General features: G+C 45.8%; 1 protein-coding gene and 21 non-coding genes across 22 annotated transcripts in view; all 22 read right to left on the bottom strand.

Annotated features, from left to right (window-relative positions):
• The window catches only part of DHX29 (DExH-box helicase 29), a 198,664-nt gene that overhangs the window by 105,653 nt on the left and 68,673 nt on the right, over positions 1-24,338 (bottom strand). The gene's annotated exons all lie outside the window — the stretch shown is intronic.
• LOC142472431 (U1 spliceosomal RNA) lies at positions 367-530 on the bottom strand. Its single transcript, XR_012789693.1, has one exon. It is a non-coding gene; the product is annotated as a U1 spliceosomal RNA (small nuclear RNA).
• On the bottom strand, positions 1,517-1,680 carry LOC142472439 (U1 spliceosomal RNA). The gene has a single exon (XR_012789694.1). It is a non-coding gene; the product is annotated as a U1 spliceosomal RNA (small nuclear RNA).
• LOC142472447 (U1 spliceosomal RNA) lies at positions 2,667-2,830 on the bottom strand. Its single transcript, XR_012789702.1, has one exon. It is a non-coding gene; the product is annotated as a U1 spliceosomal RNA (small nuclear RNA).
• LOC142472458 (U1 spliceosomal RNA) lies at positions 3,817-3,980 on the bottom strand. The gene has a single exon (XR_012789713.1). It is a non-coding gene; the product is annotated as a U1 spliceosomal RNA (small nuclear RNA).
• On the bottom strand, positions 4,967-5,130 carry LOC142473107 (U1 spliceosomal RNA). Its single transcript, XR_012789985.1, has one exon. It is a non-coding gene; the product is annotated as a U1 spliceosomal RNA (small nuclear RNA).
• On the bottom strand, positions 6,117-6,280 carry LOC142472469 (U1 spliceosomal RNA). The gene has a single exon (XR_012789723.1). It is a non-coding gene; the product is annotated as a U1 spliceosomal RNA (small nuclear RNA).
• Positions 7,267-7,430, bottom strand: LOC142472480 (U1 spliceosomal RNA). The gene has a single exon (XR_012789724.1). It is a non-coding gene; the product is annotated as a U1 spliceosomal RNA (small nuclear RNA).
• Positions 8,417-8,580, bottom strand: LOC142472490 (U1 spliceosomal RNA). The gene has a single exon (XR_012789731.1). It is a non-coding gene; the product is annotated as a U1 spliceosomal RNA (small nuclear RNA).
• Positions 9,567-9,730, bottom strand: LOC142472491 (U1 spliceosomal RNA). Its single transcript, XR_012789732.1, has one exon. It is a non-coding gene; the product is annotated as a U1 spliceosomal RNA (small nuclear RNA).
• LOC142472495 (U1 spliceosomal RNA) lies at positions 10,692-10,855 on the bottom strand. The gene has a single exon (XR_012789733.1). It is a non-coding gene; the product is annotated as a U1 spliceosomal RNA (small nuclear RNA).
• LOC142472502 (U1 spliceosomal RNA) lies at positions 11,842-12,005 on the bottom strand. Its single transcript, XR_012789737.1, has one exon. It is a non-coding gene; the product is annotated as a U1 spliceosomal RNA (small nuclear RNA).
• LOC142472518 (U1 spliceosomal RNA) lies at positions 12,992-13,155 on the bottom strand. The gene has a single exon (XR_012789746.1). It is a non-coding gene; the product is annotated as a U1 spliceosomal RNA (small nuclear RNA).
• On the bottom strand, positions 14,142-14,305 carry LOC142472527 (U1 spliceosomal RNA). The gene has a single exon (XR_012789753.1). It is a non-coding gene; the product is annotated as a U1 spliceosomal RNA (small nuclear RNA).
• LOC142472532 (U1 spliceosomal RNA) lies at positions 15,292-15,455 on the bottom strand. Its single transcript, XR_012789754.1, has one exon. It is a non-coding gene; the product is annotated as a U1 spliceosomal RNA (small nuclear RNA).
• LOC142472537 (U1 spliceosomal RNA) lies at positions 16,442-16,605 on the bottom strand. The gene has a single exon (XR_012789756.1). It is a non-coding gene; the product is annotated as a U1 spliceosomal RNA (small nuclear RNA).
• On the bottom strand, positions 17,592-17,755 carry LOC142472543 (U1 spliceosomal RNA). The gene has a single exon (XR_012789757.1). It is a non-coding gene; the product is annotated as a U1 spliceosomal RNA (small nuclear RNA).
• Positions 18,742-18,905, bottom strand: LOC142473114 (U1 spliceosomal RNA). Its single transcript, XR_012789987.1, has one exon. It is a non-coding gene; the product is annotated as a U1 spliceosomal RNA (small nuclear RNA).
• On the bottom strand, positions 19,892-20,055 carry LOC142472550 (U1 spliceosomal RNA). The gene has a single exon (XR_012789758.1). It is a non-coding gene; the product is annotated as a U1 spliceosomal RNA (small nuclear RNA).
• Positions 21,042-21,205, bottom strand: LOC142472555 (U1 spliceosomal RNA). Its single transcript, XR_012789759.1, has one exon. It is a non-coding gene; the product is annotated as a U1 spliceosomal RNA (small nuclear RNA).
• LOC142472560 (U1 spliceosomal RNA) lies at positions 22,192-22,355 on the bottom strand. The gene has a single exon (XR_012789762.1). It is a non-coding gene; the product is annotated as a U1 spliceosomal RNA (small nuclear RNA).
• On the bottom strand, positions 23,342-23,505 carry LOC142472564 (U1 spliceosomal RNA). The gene has a single exon (XR_012789763.1). It is a non-coding gene; the product is annotated as a U1 spliceosomal RNA (small nuclear RNA).

Raw genomic sequence — 24,338 nt, forward strand, 5'->3', positions numbered from 1 at the left:
TCTTTTCAGACACTATTGAAGAACTTTGGGGCTTTTTTAAAGTCAGAATACTAGATACAGTACATGTGATCTTGCATTGCCATCTATTGGTTATCCATGCATTGCGCATTGGAAATCATACCAAGGGAAAAAAGAGGCCAGTCAGGGAAAAGCAAAAGCCCACCCCACGACGGAAGGCTTAAAAGTGGTCGGTTTCCTACACTGGGATTGCTAAAAGCCAGCGGTGAAGATAGCAATTTTGAATGCAAATTCAGCGTAAGACGCTATTAGAAATGGGTGCATGATAAAGGAGGAGTCAACTTGAAGGTGAAAGGAATGGGGGTTGTGCACATGCGGGTAGCAAGTCTATCTTTTACCAAGAATAATCAGGGGAAAGCGCGAACGCAGTCCCCCACTACCATAAATTATGCAGTCGAGTTTCCCGCATTTGGGGAAATCGCAGGGGTCAGCACACCCGAAGTGCAATGGATGAGCCTCACCCTGGGTGAACCACCTTCATGATCATGGTATCTCCCCTGCCAGGTAAGTATGAGTTGTCTTAGGCAACGGGACCACCGCCTCCCGGGCACACCCCAGTCAACATAAGGAGGCTACCTTTCCGCAGTTCACATCCGATTGGGGGAAGAGACATTCAAAGCACACCTCCTCACTTAAGCTGCTGATTAGGGGACCTTTCATATTATTTCACTACTAATGATATCTCCCACATTCAACCATGCCCACAATACATGTACAAGAACTCCCATGGTGCCTTGCAGAAAAGACATTTGCATGTGGTGACGTCGCACAGACAGTCAGTCAGCCTTTTTTCAACGGGCACAGACTCTCCTCAATTTGCATATGAAAGGAAGTGAGCATCCAAACCTAGCAGTATGTCTCCCCAGTGCTCACAGTGTAACCTCAGTTGAAACTTAAGAGCACAGCCATGAAGTTAATTTGTCCACAGATACTGCTAGCTTCAAACGATCCTTTTAACCATCTCGACTTTCAATTTCTTCTTTCGCATCCATGTGGAAAGGAACATTCAGAATCCAGTGCCATAGATACAGTGGTGTAACTAGAAGCCAAGTGCTTCCCGAAGATACTTAGTCCAATGACCTGGAGACCAAAAGTTGCAATCATTCCTGTAGTACTTTGTCTCGGGTGACATTCTTTTCAGACACTATTGAAGAACTTTGGGGCTTTTTTAAAGTCAGAATACTAGATACAGTACATGTGATCTTGCATTGCCATCTATTGGTTATCCATGCATTGCGCATTGGAAATCATACCAAGGGAAAAAAGAGGCCAGTCAGGGAAAAGCAAAAGCCCACCCCACGACGGAAGGCTTAAAAGTGGTCGGTTTCCTACACTGGGATTGCTAAAAGCCAGCGGTGAAGATAGCAATTTTGAATGCAAATTCAGCGTAAGACGCTATTAGAAATGGGTGCATGATAAAGGAGGAGTCAACTTGAAGGTGAAAGGAATGGGGGTTGTGCACATGCGGGTAGCAAGTCTATCTTTTACCAAGAATAATCAGGGGAAAGCGCGAACGCAGTCCCCCACTACCATAAATTATGCAGTCGAGTTTCCCGCATTTGGGGAAATCGCAGGGGTCAGCACACCCGAAGTGCAATGGATGAGCCTCACCCTGGGTGAACCACCTTCATGATCATGGTATCTCCCCTGCCAGGTAAGTATGAGTTGTTTTAGGCAACGGGACCACCGCCTCCCGGGCACACCCCAGTCAACATAAGGAGGCTACCTTTCCGCAGTTCACATCCGATTGGGGGAAGAGACATTCAAAGCACACCTCCTCACTTAAGCTGCTGATTAGGGGACCTTTCATATTATTTCACTACTAATGATATCTCCCACATTCAACCATGCCCACAATACATGTACAAGAACTCCCATGGTGCCTTGCAGAAAAGACATTTGCATGTGGTGACGTCGCACAGACAGTCAGTCAGCCTTTTTTCAACGGGCACAGACTCTCCTCAATTTGCATATGAAAGGAAGTGAGCATCCAAACCTAGCAGTATGTCTCCCCAGTGCTCACAGTGTAACCTCAGTTGAAACTTAAGAGCACAGCCATGAAGTTAATTTGTCCACAGATACTGCTAGCTTCAAACGATCCTTTTAACCATCTCGACTTTCAATTTCTTCTTTCGCATCCATGTGGAAAGGAACATTCAGAATCCAGTGCCATAGATACAGTGGTGTAACTAGAAGCCAAGTGCTTCCCGAAGATACTTAGTCCAATGACCTGGAGACCAAAAGTTGCAATCATTCCTGTAGTACTTTGTCTCGGGTGACATTCTTTTCAGACACTATTGAAGAACTTTGGGGCTTTTTTAAAGTCAGAATACTAGATACAGTACATGTGATCTTGCATTGCCATCTATTGGTTATCCATGCATTGCGCATTGGAAATCATACCAAGGGAAAAAAGAGGCCAGTCAGGGAAAAGCAAAAGCCCACCCCACGACGGAAGGCTTAAAAGTGGTCGGTTTCCTACACTGGGATTGCTAAAAGCCAGCGGTGAAGATAGCAATTTTGAATGCAAATTCAGCGTAAGACGCTATTAGAAATGGGTGCATGATAAAGGAGGAGTCAACTTGAAGGTGAAAGGAATGGGGGTTGTGCACATGCGGGTAGCAAGTCTATCTTTTACCAAGAATAATCAGGGGAAAGCGCGAACGCAGTCCCCCACTACCATAAATTATGCAGTCGAGTTTCCCGCATTTGGGGAAATCGCAGGGGTCAGCACACCCGAAGTGCAATGGATGAGCCTCACCCTGGGTGAACCACCTTCATGATCATGGTATCTCCCCTGCCAGGTAAGTATGAGTTGTTTTAGGCAACGGGACCACCGCCTCCCGGGCACACCCCAGTCAACATAAGGAGGCTACCTTTCCGCAGTTCACATCCGATTGGGGGAAGAGACATTCAAAGCACACCTCCTCACTTAAGCTGCTGATTAGGGGACCTTTCATATTATTTCACTACTAATGATATCTCCCACATTCAACCATGCCCACAATACATGTACAAGAACTCCCATGGTGCCTTGCAGAAAAGACATTTGCATGTGGTGACGTCGCACAGACAGTCAGTCAGCCTTTTTTCAACGGGCACAGACTCTCCTCAATTTGCATATGAAAGGAAGTGAGCATCCAAACCTAGCAGTATGTCTCCCCAGTGCTCACAGTGTAACCTCAGTTGAAACTTAAGAGCACAGCCATGAAGTTAATTTGTCCACAGATACTGCTAGCTTCAAACGATCCTTTTAACCATCTCGACTTTCAATTTCTTCTTTCGCATCCATGTGGAAAGGAACATTCAGAATCCAGTGCCATAGATACAGTGGTGTAACTAGAAGCCAAGTGCTTCCCGAAGATACTTAGTCCAATGACCTGGAGACCAAAAGTTGCAATCATTCCTGTAGTACTTTGTCTCGGGTGACATTCTTTTCAGACACTATTGAAGAACTTTGGGGCTTTTTTAAAGTCAGAATACTAGATACAGTACATGTGATCTTGCATTGCCATCTATTGGTTATCCATGCATTGCGCATTGGAAATCATACCAAGGGAAAAAAGAGGCCAGTCAGGGAAAAGCAAAAGCCCACCCCACGACGGAAGGCTTAAAAGTGGTCGGTTTCCTACACTGGGATTGCTAAAAGCCAGCGGTGAAGATAGCAATTTTGAATGCAAATTCAGCGTAAGACGCTATTAGAAATGGGTGCATGATAAAGGAGGAGTCAACTTGAAGGTGAAAGGAATGGGGGTTGTGCACATGCGGGTAGCAAGTCTATCTTTTACCAAGAATAATCAGGGGAAAGCGCGAACGCAGTCCCCCACTACCATAAATTATGCAGTCGAGTTTCCCGCATTTGGGGAAATCGCAGGGGTCAGCACACCCGAAGTGCAATGGATGAGCCTCACCCTGGGTGAACCACCTTCATGATCATGGTATCTCCCCTGCCAGGTAAGTATGAGTTGTTTTAGACAACGGGACCACCGCCTCCCGGGCACACCCCAGTCAACATAAGGAGGCTACCTTTCCGCAGTTCACATCCGATTGGGGGAAGAGACATTCAAAGCACACCTCCTCACTTAAGCTGCTGATTAGGGGACCTTTCATATTATTTCACTACTAATGATATCTCCCACATTCAACCATGCCCACAATACATGTACAAGAACTCCCATGGTGCCTTGCAGAAAAGACATTTGCATGTGGTGACGTCGCACAGACAGTCAGTCAGCCTTTTTTCAACGGGCACAGACTCTCCTCAATTTGCATATGAAAGGAAGTGAGCATCCAAACCTAGCAGTATGTCTCCCCAGTGCTCACAGTGTAACCTCAGTTGAAACTTAAGAGCACAGCCATGAAGTTAATTTGTCCACAGATACTGCTAGCTTCAAACGATCCTTTTAACCATCTCGACTTTCAATTTCTTCTTTCGCATCCATGTGGAAAGGAACATTCAGAATCCAGTGCCATAGATACAGTGGTGTAACTAGAAGCCAAGTGCTTCCCGAAGATACTTAGTCCAATGACCTGGAGACCAAAAGTTGCAATCATTCCTGTAGTACTTTGTCTCGGGTGACATTCTTTTCAGACACTATTGAAGAACTTTGGGGCTTTTTTAAAGTCAGAATACTAGATACAGTACATGTGATCTTGCATTGCCATCTATTGGTTATCCATGCATTGCGCATTGGAAATCATACCAAGGGAAAAAAGAGGCCAGTCAGGGAAAAGCAAAAGCCCACCCCACGACGGAAGGCTTAAAAGTGGTCGGTTTCCTACACTGGGATTGCTAAAAGCCAGCGGTGAAGATAGCAATTTTGAATGCAAATTCAGCGTAAGACGCTATTAGAAATGGGTGCATGATAAAGGAGGAGTCAACTTGAAGGTGAAAGGAATGGGGGTTGTGCACATGCGGGTAGCAAGTCTATCTTTTACCAAGAATAATCAGGGGAAAGCGCGAACGCAATCCCCCACTACCATAAATTATGCAGTCGAGTTTCCCGCATTTGGGGAAATCGCAGGGGTCAGCACACCCGAAGTGCAATGGATGAGCCTCACCCTGGGTGAACCACCTTCATGATCATGGTATCTCCCCTGCCAGGTAAGTATGAGTTGTCTTAGGCAACGGGACCACCGCCTCCCGGGCACACCCCAGTCAACATAAGGAGGCTACCTTTCCGCAGTTCACATCCGATTGGGGGAAGAGACATTCAAAGCACACCTCCTCACTTAAGCTGCTGATTAGGGGACCTTTCATATTATTTCACTACTAATGATATCTCCCACATTCAACCATGCCCACAATACATGTACAAGAACTCCCATGGTGCCTTGCAGAAAAGACATTTGCATGTGGTGACGTCGCACAGACAGTCAGTCAGCCTTTTTTCAACGGGCACAGACTCTCCTCAATTTGCATATGAAAGGAAGTGAGCATCCAAACCTAGCAGTATGTCTCCCCAGTGCTCACAGTGTAACCTCAGTTGAAACTTAAGAGCACAGCCATGAAGTTAATTTGTCCACAGATACTGCTAGCTTCAAACGATCCTTTTAACCATCTCGACTTTCAATTTCTTCTTTCGCATCCATGTGGAAAGGAACATTCAGAATCCAGTGCCATAGATACAGTGGTGTAACTAGAAGCCAAGTGCTTCCCGAAGATACTTAGTCCAATGACCTGGAGACCAAAAGTTGCAATCATTCCTGTAGTACTTTGTCTCGGGTGACATTCTTTTCAGACACTATTGAAGAACTTTGGGGCTTTTTTAAAGTCAGAATACTAGATACAGTACATGTGATCTTGCATTGCCATCTATTGGTTATCCATGCATTGCGCATTGGAAATCATACCAAGGGAAAAAAGAGGCCAGTCAGGGAAAAGCAAAAGCCCACCCCACGACGGAAGGCTTAAAAGTGGTCGGTTTCCTACACTGGGATTGCTAAAAGCCAGCGGTGAAGATAGCAATTTTGAATGCAAATTCAGCGTAAGACGCTATTAGAAATGGGTGCATGATAAAGGAGGAGTCAACTTGAAGGTGAAAGGAATGGGGGTTGTGCACATGCGGGTAGCAAGTCTATCTTTTACCAAGAATAATCAGGGGAAAGCGCGAACGCAGTCCCCCACTACCATAAATTATGCAGTCGAGTTTCCCGCATTTGGGGAAATCGCAGGGGTCAGCACACCCGAAGTGCAATGGATGAGCCTCACCCTGGGTGAACCACCTTCATGATCATGGTATCTCCCCTGCCAGGTAAGTATGAGTTGTCTTAGGCAACGGGACCACCGCCTCCCGGGCACACCCCAGTCAACATAAGGAGGCTACCTTTCCGCAGTTCACATCCGATTGGGGGAAGAGACATTCAAAGCACACCTCCTCACTTAAGCTGCTGATTAGGGGACCTTTCATATTATTTCACTACTAATGATATCTCCCACATTCAACCATGCCCACAATACATGTACAAGAACTCCCATGGTGCCTTGCAGAAAAGACATTTGCATGTGGTGACGTCGCACAGACAGTCAGTCAGCCTTTTTTCAACGGGCACAGACTCTCCTCAATTTGCATATGAAAGGAAGTGAGCATCCAAACCTAGCAGTATGTCTCCCCAGTGCTCACAGTGTAACCTCAGTTGAAACTTAAGAGCACAGCCATGAAGTTAATTTGTCCACAGATACTGCTAGCTTCAAACGATCCTTTTAACCATCTCGACTTTCAATTTCTTCTTTCGCATCCATGTGGAAAGGAACATTCAGAATCCAGTGCCATAGATACAGTGGTGTAACTAGAAGCCAAGTGCTTCCCGAAGATACTTAGTCCAATGACCTGGAGACCAAAAGTTGCAATCATTCCTGTAGTACTTTGTCTCGGGTGACATTCTTTTCAGACACTATTGAAGAACTTTGGGGCTTTTTTAAAGTCAGAATACTAGATACAGTACATGTGATCTTGCATTGCCATCTATTGGTTATCCATGCATTGCGCATTGGAAATCATACCAAGGGAAAAAAGAGGCCAGTCAGGGAAAAGCAAAAGCCCACCCCACGACGGAAGGCTTAAAAGTGGTCGGTTTCCTACACTGGGATTGCTAAAAGCCAGCGGTGAAGATAGCAATTTTGAATGCAAATTCAGCGTAAGACGCTATTAGAAATGGGTGCATGATAAAGGAGGAGTCAACTTGAAGGTGAAAGGAATGGGGGTTGTGCACATGCGGGTAGCAAGTCTATCTTTTACCAAGAATAATCAGGGGAAAGCGCGAACGCAGTCCCCCACTACCATAAATTATGCAGTCGAGTTTCCCGCATTTGGGGAAATCGCAGGGGTCAGCACACCCGAAGTGCAATGGATGAGCCTCACCCTGGGTGAACCACCTTCATGATCATGGTATCTCCCCTGCCAGGTAAGTATGAGTTGTTTTAGGCAACGGGACCACCGCCTCCCGGGCACACCCCAGTCAACATAAGGAGGCTACCTTTCCGCAGTTCACATCCGATTGGGGGAAGAGACATTCAAAGCACACCTCCTCACTTAAGCTGCTGATTAGGGGACCTTTCATATTATTTCACTACTAATGATATCTCCCACATTCAACCATGCCCACAATACATGTACAAGAACTCCCATGGTGCCTTGCAGAAAAGACATTTGCATGTGGTGACGTCGCACAGACAGTCAGTCAGCCTTTTTTCAACGGGCACAGACTCTCCTCAATTTGCATATGAAAGGAAGTGAGCATCCAAACCTAGCAGTATGTCTCCCCAGTGCTCACAGTGTAACCTCAGTTGAAACTTAAGAGCACAGCCATGAAGTTAATTTGTCCACAGATACTGCTAGCTTCAAACGATCCTTTTAACCATCTCGACTTTCAATTTCTTCTTTCGCATCCATGTGGAAAGGAACATTCAGAATCCAGTGCCATAGATACAGTGGTGTAACTAGAAGCCAAGTGCTTCCCGAAGATACTTAGTCCAATGACCTGGAGACCAAAAGTTGCAATCATTCCTGTAGTACTTTGTCTCGGGTGACATTCTTTTCAGACACTATTGAAGAACTTTGGGGCTTTTTTAAAGTCAGAATACTAGATACAGTACATGTGATCTTGCATTGCCATCTATTGGTTATCCATGCATTGCGCATTGGAAATCATACCAAGGGAAAAAAGAGGCCAGTCAGGGAAAAGCAAAAGCCCACCCCACGACGGAAGGCTTAAAAGTGGTCGGTTTCCTACACTGGGATTGCTAAAAGCCAGCGGTGAAGATAGCAATTTTGAATGCAAATTCAGCGTAAGACGCTATTAGAAATGGGTGCATGATAAAGGAGGAGTCAACTTGAAGGTGAAAGGAATGGGGGTTGTGCACATGCGGGTAGCAAGTCTATCTTTTACCAAGAATAATCAGGGGAAAGCGCGAACGCAGTCCCCCACTACCATAAATTATGCAGTCGAGTTTCCCGCATTTGGGGAAATCGCAGGGGTCAGCACACCCGAAGTGCAATGGATGAGCCTCACCCTGGGTGAACCACCTTCATGATCATGGTATCTCCCCTGCCAGGTAAGTATGAGTTGTTTTAGGCAACGGGACCACCGCCTCCCGGGCACACCCCAGTCAACATAAGGAGGCTACCTTTCCGCAGTTCACATCCGATTGGGGGAAGAGACATTCAAAGCACACCTCCTCACTTAAGCTGCTGATTAGGGGACCTTTCATATTATTTCACTACTAATGATATCTCCCACATTCAACCATGCCCACAATACATGTACAAGAACTCCCATGGTGCCTTGCAGAAAAGACATTTGCATGTGGTGACGTCGCACAGACAGTCAGTCAGCCTTTTTTCAACGGGCACAGACTCTCCTCAATTTGCATATGAAAGGAAGTGAGCATCCAAACCTAGCAGTATGTCTCCCCAGTGCTCACAGTGTAACCTCAGTTGAAACTTAAGAGCACAGCCATGAAGTTAATTTGTCCACAGATACTGCTAGCTTCAAACGATCCTTTTAACCATCTCGACTTTCAATTTCTTCTTTCGCATCCATGTGGAAAGGAACATTCAGAATCCAGTGCCATAGATACAGTGGTGTAACTAGAAGCCAAGTGCTTCCCGAAGATACTTAGTCCAATGACCTGGAGACCAAAAGTTGCAATCATTCCTGTAGTACTTTGTCTCGGGTGACATTCTTTTCAGACACTATTGAAGAACTTTGGGGCTTTTTTAAAGTCAGAATACTAGATACAGTACATGTGATCTTGCATTGCCATCTATTGGTTATCCATGCATTGCGCATTGGAAATCATACCAAGGGAAAAAAGAGGCCAGTCAGGGAAAAGCAAAAGCCCACCCCACGACGGAAGGCTTAAAAGTGGTCGGTTTCCTACACTGGGATTGCTAAAAGCCAGCGGTGAAGATAGCAATTTTGAATGCAAATTCAGCGTAAGACGCTATTAGAAATGGGTGCATGATAAAGGAGGAGTCAACTTGAAGGTGAAAGGAATGGGGGTTGTGCACATGCGGGTAGCAAGTCTATCTTTTACCAAGAATAATCAGGGGAAAGCGCGAACGCAGTCCCCCACTACCATAAATTATGCAGTCGAGTTTCCCGCATTTGGGGAAATCGCAGGGGTCAGCACACCCGAAGTGCAATGGATGAGCCTCACCCTGGGTGAACCACCTTCATGATCATGGTATCTCCCCTGCCAGGTAAGTATGAGTTGTTTTAGGCAACGGGACCACCGCCTCCCGGGCACACCCCAGTCAACATAAGGAGGCTACCTTTCCGCAGTTCACATCCGATTGGGGGAAGAGACATTCAAAGCACACCTCCTCACTTAAGCTGCTGATTAGGGGACCTTTCATATTATTTCACTACTAATGATATCTCCCACATTCAACCATGCCCACAATACATGTACAAGAACTCCCATGGTGCCTTGCAGAAAAGACATTTGCATGTGGTGACGTCGCACAGACAGTCAGTCAGCCTTTTTTCAACGGGCACAGACTCTCCTCAATTTGCATATGAAAGGAAGTGAGCATCCAAACCTAGCAGTATGTCTCCCCAGTGCTCACAGTGTAACCTCAGTTGAAACTTAAGAGCACAGCCATGAAGTTAATTTGTCCACAGATACTGCTAGCTTCAAACGATCCTTTTAACCATCTCGACTTTCAATTTCTTCTTTCGCATCCATGTGGAAAGGAACATTCAGAATCCAGTGCCATAGATACAGTGGTGTAACTAGAAGCCAAGTGCTTCCCGAAGATACTTAGTCCAATGACCTGGAGACCAAAAGTTGCAATCATTCCTGTAGTACTTTGTCTCGGGTGACATTCTTTTCAGACACTATTGAAGAACTTTGGGGCTTTTTTAAAGTCAGAATACTAGATACAGTACATGTGATCTTGCATTGCGCATTGGAAATCATACCAAGGGAAAAAAGAGGCCAGTCAGGTAAAAGCAAAAGCCCACCCCACGACGGAAGGCTTAAAAGTGGTCGGTTTCCTACACTGGGATTGCTAAAAGCCAGCGGTGAAGATAGCAATTTTGAATGCAAATTCAGCGTAAGACGCTATTAGAAATGGGTGCATGATAAAGGAGGAGTCAACTTGAAGGTGAAAGGAATGGGGGTTGTGCACATGCGGGTAGCAAGTCTATCTTTTACCAAGAATAATCAGGGGAAAGCGCGAACGCAGTCCCCCACTACCATAAATTATGCAGTCGAGTTTCCCGCATTTGGGGAAATCGCAGGGGTCAGCACACCCGAAGTGCAATGGATGAGCCTCACCCTGGGTGAACCACCTTCATGATCATGGTATCTCCCCTGCCAGGTAAGTATGAGTTGTTTTAGGCAACGGGACCACCGCCTCCCGGGCACACCCCAGTCAACATAAGGAGGCTACCTTTCCGCAGTTCACATCCGATTGGGGGAAGAGACATTCAAAGCACACCTCCTCACTTAAGCTGCTGATTAGGGGACCTTTCATATTATTTCACTACTAATGATATCTCCCACATTCAACCATGCCCACAATACATGTACAAGAACTCCCATGGTGCCTTGCAGAAAAGACATTTGCATGTGGTGACGTCGCACAGACAGTCAGTCAGCCTTTTTTCAACGGGCACAGACTCTCCTCAATTTGCATATGAAAGGAAGTGAGCATCCAAACCTAGCAGTATGTCTCCCCAGTGCTCACAGTGTAACCTCAGTTGAAACTTAAGAGCACAGCCATGAAGTTAATTTGTCCACAGATACTGCTAGCTTCAAACGATCCTTTTAACCATCTCGACTTTCAATTTCTTCTTTCGCATCCATGTGGAAAGGAACATTCAGAATCCAGTGCCATAGATACAGTGGTGTAACTAGAAGCCAAGTGCTTCCCGAAGATACTTAGTCCAATGACCTGGAGACCAAAAGTTGCAATCATTCCTGTAGTACTTTGTCTCGGGTGACATTCTTTTCAGACACTATTGAAGAACTTTGGGGCTTTTTTAAAGTCAGAATACTAGATACAGTACATGTGATCTTGCATTGCCATCTATTGGTTATCCATGCATTGCGCATTGGAAATCATACCAAGGGAAAAAAGAGGCCAGTCAGGGAAAAGCAAAAGCCCACCCCACGACGGAAGGCTTAAAAGTGGTCGGTTTCCTACACTGGGATTGCTAAAAGCCAGCGGTGAAGATAGCAATTTTGAATGCAAATTCAGCGTAAGACGCTATTAGAAATGGGTGCATGATAAAGGAGGAGTCAACTTGAAGGTGAAAGGAATGGGGGTTGTGCACATGCGGGTAGCAAGTCTATCTTTTACCAAGAATAATCAGGGGAAAGCGCGAACGCAGTCCCCCACTACCATAAATTATGCAGTCGAGTTTCCCGCATTTGGGGAAATCGCAGGGGTCAGCACACCCGAAGTGCAATGGATGAGCCTCACCCTGGGTGAACCACCTTCATGATCATGGTATCTCCCCTGCCAGGTAAGTATGAGTTGTCTTAGGCAACGGGACCACCGCCTCCCGGGCACACCCCAGTCAACATAAGGAGGCTACCTTTCCGCAGTTCACATCCGATTGGGGGAAGAGACATTCAAAGCACACCTCCTCACTTAAGCTGCTGATTAGGGGACCTTTCATATTATTTCACTACTAATGATATCTCCCACATTCAACCATGCCCACAAAACATGTACAAGAACTCCCATGGTGCCTTGCAGAAAAGACATTTGCATGTGGTGACGTCGCACAGACAGTCAGTCAGCCTTTTTTCAACGGGCACAGACTCTCCTCAATTTGCATATGAAAGGAAGTGAGCATCCAAACCTAGCAGTATGTCTCCCCAGTGCTCACAGTGTAACCTCAGTTGAAACTTAAGAGCACAGCCATGAAGTTAATTTGTCCACAGATACTGCTAGCTTCAAACGATCCTTTTAACCATCTCGACTTTCAATTTCTTCTTTCGCATCCATGTGGAAAGGAACATTCAGAATCCAGTGCCATAGATACAGTGGTGTAACTAGAAGCCAAGTGCTTCCCGAAGATACTTAGTCCAATGACCTGGAGACCAAAAGTTGCAATCATTCCTGTAGTACTTTGTCTCGGGTGACATTCTTTTCAGACACTATTGAAGAACTTTGGGGCTTTTTTAAAGTCAGAATACTAGATACAGTACATGTGATCTTGCATTGCCATCTATTGGTTATCCATGCATTGCGCATTGGAAATCATACCAAGGGAAAAAAGAGGCCAGTCAGGGAAAAGCAAAAGCCCACCCCACGACGGAAGGCTTAAAAGTGGTCGGTTTCCTACACTGGGATTGCTAAAAGCCAGCGGTGAAGATAGCAATTTTGAATGCAAATTCAGCGTAAGACGCTATTAGAAATGGGTGCATGATAAAGGAGGAGTCAACTTGAAGGTGAAAGGAATGGGGGTTGTGCACATGCGGGTAGCAAGTCTATCTTTTACCAAGAATAATCAGGGGAAAGCGCGAACGCAGTCCCCCACTACCATAAATTATGCAGTCGAGTTTCCCGCATTTGGGGAAATCGCAGGGGTCAGCACACCCGAAGTGCAATGGATGAGCCTCACCCTGGGTGAACCACCTTCATGATCATGGTATCTCCCCTGCCAGGTAAGTATGAGTTGTTTTAGGCAACGGGACCACCGCCTCCCGGGCACACCCCAGTCAACATAAGGAGGCTACCTTTCCGCAGTTCACATCCGATTGGGGGAAGAGACATTCAAAGCACACCTCCTCACTTAAGCTGCTGATTAGGGGACCTTTCATATTATTTCACTACTAATGATATCTCCCACATTCAACCATGCCCACAATACATGTACAAGAACTCCCATGGTGCCTTGCAGAAAAGACATTTGCATGTGGTGACGTCGCACAGACAGTCAGTCAGCCTTTTTTCAACGGGCACAGACTCTCCTCAATTTGCATATGAAAGGAAGTGAGCATCCAAACCTAGCAGTATGTCTCCCCAGTGCTCACAGTGTAACCTCAGTTGAAACTTAAGAGCACAGCCATGAAGTTAATTTGTCCACAGATACTGCTAGCTTCAAACGATCCTTTTAACCATCTCGACTTTCAATTTCTTCTTTCGCATCCATGTGGAAAGGAACATTCAGAATCCAGTGCCATAGATACAGTGGTGTAACTAGAAGCCAAGTGCTTCCCGAAGATACTTAGTCCAATGACCTGGAGACCAAAAGTTGCAATCATTCCTGTAGTACTTTGTCTCGGGTGACATTCTTTTCAGACACTATTGAAGAACTTTGGGGCTTTTTTAAAGTCAGAATACTAGATACAGTACATGTGATCTTGCATTGCCATCTATTGGTTATCCATGCATTGCGCATTGGAAATCATACCAAGGGAAAAAAGAGGCCAGTCAGGGAAAAGCAAAAGCCCACCCCACGACGGAAGGCTTAAAAGTGGTCGGTTTCCTACACTGGGATTGCTAAAAGCCAGCGGTGAAGATAGCAATTTTGAATGCAAATTCAGCGTAAGACGCTATTAGAAATGGGTGCATGATAAAGGAGGAGTCAACTTGAAGGTGAAAGGAATGGGGGTTGTGCACATGCGGGTAGCAAGTCTATCTTTTACCAAGAATAATCAGGGGAAAGCGCGAACGCAGTCCCCCACTACCATAAATTATGCAGTCGAGTTTCCCGCATTTGGGGAAATCGCAGGGGTCAGCACACCCGAAGTGCAATGGATGAGCCTCACCCTGGGTGAACCACCTTCATGATCATGGTATCTCCCCTGCCAGGTAAGTATGAGTTGTCTTAGGCAACGGGACCACCGCCTCCCGGGCACACCCCAGTCAACATAAGGAGGCTACCTTTCCGCAGTTCACATCCGATTGGGGGAAGAGACATTCAAAGCACACCTCCTCACTTAAGCTGCTGATTAGGGGACCTTTCATATTATTTCACTACTAATGATATCTCCCACATTCAACCATGCCCACAAAACATGTACAAGAACTCCCATGGTGCCTTGCAGAAAAGACATTTGCATGTGGTGACGTCGCACAGACAGTCAGTCAGCCTTTTTTCAACGGGCACAGACTCTCCTCAATTTGCATATGAAAGGAAGTGAGCATCCAAACCTAGCAGTATGTCTCCCCAGTGCTCACAGTGTAACCTCAGTTGAAACTTAAGAGCACAGCCATGAAGTTAATTTGTCCACAGATACTGCTAGCTTCAAACGATCCTTTTAACCATCTCGACTTTCAATTTCTTCTTTCGCATCCATGTGGAAAGGAACATTCAGAATCCAGTGCCATAGATACAGTGGTGTAACTAGAAGCCAAGTGCTTCCCGAAGATACTTAGTCCAATGACCTGGAGACCAAAAGTTGCAATCATTCCTGTAGTACTTTGTCTCGGGTGACATTCTTTTCAGACACTATTGAAGAACTTTGGGGCTTTTTTAAAGTCAGAATACTAGATACAGTACATGTGATCTTGCATTGCCATCTATTGGTTATCCATGCATTGCGCATTGGAAATCATACCAAGGGAAAAAAGAGGCCAGTCAGGGAAAAGCAAAAGCCCACCCCACGACGGAAGGCTTAAAAGTGGTCGGTTTCCTACACTGGGATTGCTAAAAGCCAGCGGTGAAGATAGCAATTTTGAATGCAAATTCAGCGTAAGACGCTATTAGAAATGGGTGCATGATAAAGGAGGAGTCAACTTGAAGGTGAAAGGAATGGGGGTTGTGCACATGCGGGTAGCAAGTCTATCTTTTACCAAGAATAATCAGGGGAAAGCGCGAACGCAGTCCCCCACTACCATAAATTATGCAGTCGAGTTTCCCGCATTTGGGGAAATCGCAGGGGTCAGCACACCCGAAGTGCAATGGATGAGCCTCACCCTGGGTGAACCACCTTCATGATCATGGTATCTCCCCTGCCAGGTAAGTATGAGTTGTCTTAGGCAACGGGACCACCGCCTCCCGGGCACACCCCAGTCAACATAAGGAGGCTACCTTTCCGCAGTTCACATCCGATTGGGGGAAGAGACATTCAAAGCACACCTCCTCACTTAAGCTGCTGATTAGGGGACCTTTCATATTATTTCACTACTAATGATATCTCCCACATTCAACCATGCCCACAAAACATGTACAAGAACTCCCATGGTGCCTTGCAGAAAAGACATTTGCATGTGGTGACGTCGCACAGACAGTCAGTCAGCCTTTTTTCAACGGGCACAGACTCTCCTCAATTTGCATATGAAAGGAAGTGAGCATCCAAACCTAGCAGTATGTCTCCCCAGTGCTCACAGTGTAACCTCAGTTGAAACTTAAGAGCACAGCCATGAAGTTAATTTGTCCACAGATACTGCTAGCTTCAAACGATCCTTTTAACCATCTCGACTTTCAATTTCTTCTTTCGCATCCATGTGGAAAGGAACATTCAGAATCCAGTGCCATAGATACAGTGGTGTAACTAGAAGCCAAGTGCTTCCCGAAGATACTTAGTCCAATGACCTGGAGACCAAAAGTTGCAATCATTCCTGTAGTACTTTGTCTCGGGTGACATTCTTTTCAGACACTATTGAAGAACTTTGGGGCTTTTTTAAAGTCAGAATACTAGATACAGTACATGTGATCTTGCATTGCCATCTATTGGTTATCCATGCATTGCGCATTGGAAATCATACCAAGGGAAAAAAGAGGCCAGTCAGGGAAAAGCAAAAGCCCACCCCACGACGGAAGGCTTAAAAGTGGTCGGTTTCCTACACTGGGATTGCTAAAAGCCAGCGGTGAAGATAGCAATTTTGAATGCAAATTCAGCGTAAGACGCTATTAGAAATGGGTGCATGATAAAGGAGGAGTCAACTTGAAGGTGAAAGGAATGGGGGTTGTGCACATGCGGGTAGCAAGTCTATCTTTTACCAAGAATAATCAGGGGAAAGCGCGAACGCAGTCCCCCACTACCATAAATTATGCAGTCGAGTTTCCCGCATTTGGGGAAATCGCAGGGGTCAGCACACCCGAAGTGCAATGGATGAGCCTCACCCTGGGTGAACCACCTTCATGATCATGGTATCTCCCCTGCCAGGTAAGTATGAGTTGTTTTAGGCAACGGGACCACCGCCTCCCGGGCACACCCCAGTCAACATAAGGAGGCTACCTTTCCGCAGTTCACATCCGATTGGGGGAAGAGACATTCAAAGCACACCTCCTCACTTAAGCTGCTGATTAGGGGACCTTTCATATTATTTCACTACTAATGATATCTCCCACATTCAACCATGCCCACAATACATGTACAAGAACTCCCATGGTGCCTTGCAGAAAAGACATTTGCATGTGGTGACGTCGCACAGACAGTCAGTCAGCCTTTTTTCAACGGGCACAGACTCTCCTCAATTTGCATATGAAAGGAAGTGAGCATCCAAACCTAGCAGTATGTCTCCCCAGTGCTCACAGTGTAACCTCAGTTGAAACTTAAGAGCACAGCCATGAAGTTAATTTGTCCACAGATACTGCTAGCTTCAAACGATCCTTTTAACCATCTCGACTTTCAATTTCTTCTTTCGCATCCATGTGGAAAGGAACATTCAGAATCCAGTGCCATAGATACAGTGGTGTAACTAGAAGCCAAGTGCTTCCCGAAGATACTTAGTCCAATGACCTGGAGACCAAAAGTTGCAATCATTCCTGTAGTACTTTGTCTCGGGTGACATTCTTTTCAGACACTATTGAAGAACTTTGGGGCTTTTTTAAAGTCAGAATACTAGATACAGTACATGTGATCTTGCATTGCCATCTATTGGTTATCCATGCATTGCGCATTGGAAATCATACCAAGGGAAAAAAGAGGCCAGTCAGGGAAAAGCAAAAGCCCACCCCACGACGGAAGGCTTAAAAGTGGTCGGTTTCCTACACTGGGATTGCTAAAAGCCAGCGGTGAAGATAGCAATTTTGAATGCAAATTCAGCGTAAGACGCTATTAGAAATGGGTGCATGATAAAGGAGGAGTCAACTTGAAGGTGAAAGGAATGGGGGTTGTGCACATGCGGGTAGCAAGTCTATCTTTTACCAAGAATAATCAGGGGAAAGCGCGAACGCAGTCCCCCACTACCATAAATTATGCAGTCGAGTTTCCCGCATTTGGGGAAATCGCAGGGGTCAGCACACCCGAAGTGCAATGGATGAGCCTCACCCTGGGTGAACCACCTTCATGATCATGGTATCTCCCCTGCCAGGTAAGTATGAGTTGTTTTAGACAACGGGACCACCGCCTCCCGGGCACACCCCAGTCAACATAAGGAGGCTACCTTTCCGCAGTTCACATCCGATTGGGGGAAGAGACATTCAAAGCACACCTCCTCACTTAAGCTGCTGATTAGGGGACCTTTCATATTATTTCACTACTAATGATATCTCCCACATTCAACCATGCCCACAATACATGTACAAGAACTCCCATGGTGCCTTGCAGAAAAGACATTTGCATGTGGTGACGTCGCACAGACAGTCAGTCAGCCTTTTTTCAACGGGCACAGACTCTCCTCAATTTGCATATGAAAGGAAGTGAGCATCCAAACCTAGCAGTATGTCTCCCCAGTGCTCACAGTGTAACCTCAGTTGAAACTTAAGAGCACAGCCATGAAGTTAATTTGTCCACAGATACTGCTAGCTTCAAACGATCCTTTTAACCATCTCGACTTTCAATTTCTTCTTTCGCATCCATGTGGAAAGGAACATTCAGAATCCAGTGCCATAGATACAGTGGTGTAACTAGAAGCCAAGTGCTTCCCGAAGATACTTAGTCCAATGACCTGGAGACCAAAAGTTGCAATCATTCCTGTAGTACTTTGTCTCGGGTGACATTCTTTTCAGACACTATTGAAGAACTTTGGGGCTTTTTTAAAGTCAGAATACTAGATACAGTACATGTGATCTTGCATTGCCATCTATTGGTTATCCATGCATTGCGCATTGGAAATCATACCAAGGGAAAAAAGAGGCCAGTCAGGGAAAAGCAAAAGCCCACCCCACGACGGAAGGCTTAAAAGTGGTCGGTTTCCTACACTGGGATTGCTAAAAGCCAGCGGTGAAGATAGCAATTTTGAATGCAAATTCAGCGTAAGACGCTATTAGAAATGGGTGCATGATAAAGGAGGAGTCAACTTGAAGGTGAAAGGAATGGGGGTTGTGCACATGCGGGTAGCAAGTCTATCTTTTACCAAGAATAATCAGGGGAAAGCGCGAACGCAATCCCCCACTACCATAAATTATGCAGTCGAGTTTCCCGCATTTGGGGAAATCGCAGGGGTCAGCACACCCGAAGTGCAATGGATGAGCCTCACCCTGGGTGAACCACCTTCATGATCATGGTATCTCCCCTGCCAGGTAAGTATGAGTTGTCTTAGGCAACGGGACCACCGCCTCCCGGGCACACCCCAGTCAACATAAGGAGGCTACCTTTCCGCAGTTCACATCCGATTGGGGGAAGAGACATTCAAAGCACACCTCCTCACTTAAGCTGCTGATTAGGGGACCTTTCATATTATTTCACTACTAATGATATCTCCCACATTCAACCATGCCCACAATACATGTACAAGAACTCCCATGGTGCCTTGCAGAAAAGACATTTGCATGTGGTGACGTCGCACAGACAGTCAGTCAGCCTTTTTTCAACGGGCACAGACTCTCCTCAATTTGCATATGAAAGGAAGTGAGCATCCAAACCTAGCAGTATGTCTCCCCAGTGCTCACAGTGTAACCTCAGTTGAAACTTAAGAGCACAGCCATGAAGTTAATTTGTCCACAGATACTGCTAGCTTCAAACGATCCTTTTAACCATCTCGACTTTCAATTTCTTCTTTCGCATCCATGTGGAAAGGAACATTCAGAATCCAGTGCCATAGATACAGTGGTGTAACTAGAAGCCAAGTGCTTCCCGAAGATACTTAGTCCAATGACCTGGAGACCAAAAGTTGCAATCATTCCTGTAGTACTTTGTCTCGGGTGACATTCTTTTCAGACACTATTGAAGAACTTTGGGGCTTTTTTAAAGTCAGAATACTAGATACAGTACATGTGATCTTGCATTGCCATCTATTGGTTATCCATGCATTGCGCATTGGAAATCATACCAAGGGAAAAAAGAGGCCAGTCAGGGAAAAGCAAAAGCCCACCCCACGACGGAAGGCTTAAAAGTGGTCGGTTTCCTACACTGGGATTGCTAAAAGCCAGCGGTGAAGATAGCAATTTTGAATGCAAATTCAGCGTAAGACGCTATTAGAAATGGGTGCATGATAAAGGAGGAGTCAACTTGAAGGTGAAAGGAATGGGGGTTGTGCACATGCGGGTAGCAAGTCTATCTTTTACCAAGAATAATCAGGGGAAAGCGCGAACGCAGTCCCCCACTACCATAAATTATGCAGTCGAGTTTCCCGCATTTGGGGAAATCGCAGGGGTCAGCACACCCGAAGTGCAATGGATGAGCCTCACCCTGGGTGAACCACCTTCATGATCATGGTATCTCCCCTGCCAGGTAAGTATGAGTTGTCTTAGGCAACGGGACCACCGCCTCCCGGGCACACCCCAGTCAACATAAGGAGGCTACCTTTCCGCAGTTCACATCCGATTGGGGGAAGAGACATTCAAAGCACACCTCCTCACTTAAGCTGCTGATTAGGGGACCTTTCATATTATTTCACTACTAATGATATCTCCCACATTCAACCATGCCCACAATACATGTACAAGAACTCCCATGGTGCCTTGCAGAAAAGACATTTGCATGTGGTGACGTCGCACAGACAGTCAGTCAGCCTTTTTTCAACGGGCACAGACTCTCCTCAATTTGCATATGAAAGGAAGTGAGCATCCAAACCTAGCAGTATGTCTCCCCAGTGCTCACAGTGTAACCTCAGTTGAAACTTAAGAGCACAGCCATGAAGTTAATTTGTCCACAGATACTGCTAGCTTCAAACGATCCTTTTAACCATCTCGACTTTCAATTTCTTCTTTCGCATCCATGTGGAAAGGAACATTCAGAATCCAGTGCCATAGATACAGTGGTGTAACTAGAAGCCAAGTGCTTCCCGAAGATACTTAGTCCAATGACCTGGAGACCAAAAGTTGCAATCATTCCTGTAGTACTTTGTCTCGGGTGACATTCTTTTCAGACACTATTGAAGAACTTTGGGGCTTTTTTAAAGTCAGAATACTAGATACAGTACATGTGATCTTGCATTGCCATCTATTGGTTATCCATGCATTGCGCATTGGAAATCATACCAAGGGAAAAAAGAGGCCAGTCAGGGAAAAGCAAAAGCCCACCCCACGACGGAAGGCTTAAAAGTGGTCGGTTTCCTACACTGGGATTGCTAAAAGCCAGCGGTGAAGATAGCAATTTTGAATGCAAATTCAGCGTAAGACGCTATTAGAAATGGGTGCATGATAAAGGAGGAGTCAACTTGAAGGTGAAAGGAATGGGGGTTGTGCACATGCGGGTAGCAAGTCTATCTTTTACCAAGAATAATCAGGGGAAAGCGCGAACGCAGTCCCCCACTACCATAAATTATGCAGTCGAGTTTCCCGCATTTGGGGAAATCGCAGGGGTCAGCACACCCGAAGTGCAATGGATGAGCCTCACCCTGGGTGAACCACCTTCATGATCATGGTATCTCCCCTGCCAGGTAAGTATGAGTTGTTTTGGGCAACGGGACCACCGCCTCCCGGGCACACCCCAGTCAACATAAGGAGGCTACCTTTCCGCAGTTCACATCCGATTGGGGGAAGAGACATTCAAAGCACACCTCCTCACTTAAGCTGCTGATTAGGGGACCTTTCATATTATTTCACTACTAATGATATCTCCCACATTCAACCATGCCCACAATACATGTACAAGAACTCCCATGGTGCCTTGCAGAAAAGACATTTGCATGTGGTGACGTCGCACAGACAGTCAGTCAGCCTTTTTTCAACGGGCACAGACTCTCCTCAATTTGCATATGAAAGGAAGTGAGCATCCAAACCTAGCAGTATGTCTCCCCAGTGCTCACAGTGTAACCTCAGTTGAAACTTAAGAGCACAGCCATGAAGTTAATTTGTCCACAGATACTGCTAGCTTCAAACGATCCTTTTAACCATCTCGACTTTCAATTTCTTCTTTCGCATCCATGTGGAAAGGAACATTCAGAATCCAGTGCCATAGATACAGTGGTGTAACTAGAAGCCAAGTGCTTCCCGAAGATACTTAGTCCAATGACCTGGAGACCAAAAGTTGCAATCATTCCTGTAGTACTTTGTCTCGGGTGACATTCTTTTCAGACACTATTGAAGAACTTTGGGGCTTTTTTAAAGTCAGAATACTAGATACAGTACATGTGATCTTGCATTGCCATCTATTGGTTATCCATGCATTGCGCATTGGAAATCATACCAAGGGAAAAAAGAGGCCAGTCAGGGAAAAGCAAAAGCCCACCCCACGACGGAAGGCTTAAAAGTGGTCGGTTTCCTACACTGGGATTGCTAAAAGCCAGCGGTGAAGATAGCAATTTTGAATGCAAATTCAGCGTAAGACGCTATTAGAAATGGGTGCATGATAAAGGAGGAGTCAACTTGAAGGTGAAAGGAATGGGGGTTGTGCACATGCGGGTAGCAAGTCTATCTTTTACCAAGAATAATCAGGGGAAAGCGCGAACGCAGTCCCCCACTACCATAAATTATGCAGTCGAGTTTCCCGCATTTGGGGAAATCGCAGGGGTCAGCACACCCGAAGTGCAATGGATGAGCCTCACCCTGGGTGAACCACCTTCATGATCATGGTATCTCCCCTGCCAGGTAAGTATGAGTTGTTTTAGGCAACGGGACCACCGCCTCCCGGGCACACCCCAGTCAACATAAGGAGGCTACCTTTCCGCAGTTCACATCCGATTGGGGGAAGAGACATTCAAAGCACACCTCCTCACTTAAGCTGCTGATTAGGGGACCTTTCATATTATTTCACTACTAATGATATCTCCCACATTCAACCATGCCCACAATACATGTACAAGAACTCCCATGGTGCCTTGCAGAAAAGACATTTGCATGTGGTGACGTCGCACAGACAGTCAGTCAGCCTTTTTTCAACGGGCACAGACTCTCCTCAATTTGCATATGAAAGGAAGTGAGCATCCAAACCTAGCAGTATGTCTCCCCAGTGCTCACAGTGTAACCTCAGTTGAAACTTAAGAGCACAGCCATGAAGTTAATTTGTCCACAGATACTGCTAGCTTCAAACGATCCTTTTAACCATCTCGACTTTCAATTTCTTCTTTCGCATCCATGTGGAAAGGAACATTCAGAATCCAGTGCCATAGATACAGTGGTGTAACTAGAAGCCAAGTGCTTCCCGAAGATACTTAGTCCAATGACCTGGAGACCAAAAGTTGCAATCATTCCTGTAGTACTTTGTCTCGGGTGACATTCTTTTCAGACACTATTGAAGAACTTTGGGGCTTTTTTAAAGTCAGAATACTAGATACAGTACATGTGATCTTGCATTGCCATCTATTGGTTATCCATGCATTGCGCATTGGAAATCATACCAAGGGAAAAAAGAGGCCAGTCAGGGAAAAGCAAAAGCCCACCCCACGACGGAAGGCTTAAAAGTGGTCGGTTTCCTACACTGGGATTGCTAAAAGCCAGCGGTGAAGATAGCAATTTTGAATGCAAATTCAGCGTAAGACGCTATTAGAAATGGGTGCATGATAAAGGAGGAGTCAACTTGAAGGTGAAAGGAATGGGGGTTGTGCACATGCGGGTAGCAAGTCTATCTTTTACCAAGAATAATCAGGGGAAAGCGCGAACGCAGTCCCCCACTACCATAAATTATGCAGTCGAGTTTCCCGCATTTGGGGAAATCGCAGGGGTCAGCACACCCGAAGTGCAATGGATGAGCCTCACCCTGGGTGAACCACCTTCATGATCATGGTATCTCCCCTGCCAGGTAAGTATGAGTTGTTTTAGGCAACGGGACCACCGCCTCCCGGGCACACCCCAGTCAACATAAGGAGGCTACCTTTCCGCAGTTCACATCCGATTGGGGGAAGAGACATTCAAAGCACACCTCCTCACTTAAGCTGCTGATTAGGGGACCTTTCATATTATTTCACTACTAATGATATCTCCCACATTCAACCATGCCCACAATACATGTACAAGAACTCCCATGGTGCCTTGCAGAAAAGACATTTGCATGTGGTGACGTCGCACAGACAGTCAGTCAGCCTTTTTTCAACGGGCACAGACTCTCCTCAATTTGCATATGAAAGGAAGTGAGCATCCAAACCTAGCAGTATGTCTCCCCAGTGCTCACAGTGTAACCTCAGTTGAAACTTAAGAGCACAGCCATGAAGTTAATTTGTCCACAGATACTGCTAGCTTCAAACGATCCTTTTAACCATCTCGACTTTCAATTTCTTCTTTCGCATCCATGTGGAAAGGAACATTCAGAATCCAGTGCCATAGATACAGTGGTGTAACTAGAAGCCAAGTGCTTCCCGAAGATACTTAGTCCAATGACCTGGAGACCAAAAGTTGCAATCATTCCTGTAGTACTTTGTCTCGGGTGACATTCTTTTCAGACACTATTGAAGAACTTTGGGGCTTTTTTAAAGTCAGAATACTAGATACAGTACATGTGATCTTGCATTGCCATCTATTGGTTATCCATGCATTGCGCATTGGAAATCATACCAAGGGAAAAAAGAGGCCAGTCAGGGAAAAGCAAAAGCCCACCCCACGACGGAAGGCTTAAAAGTGGTCGGTTTCCTACACTGGGATTGCTA

Source organism: Ascaphus truei, chromosome 1 (assembly GCF_040206685.1).
Source record: "Ascaphus truei isolate aAscTru1 chromosome 1, aAscTru1.hap1, whole genome shotgun sequence".
NCBI lineage: Eukaryota > Metazoa > Chordata > Amphibia > Anura > Ascaphidae > Ascaphus > Ascaphus truei.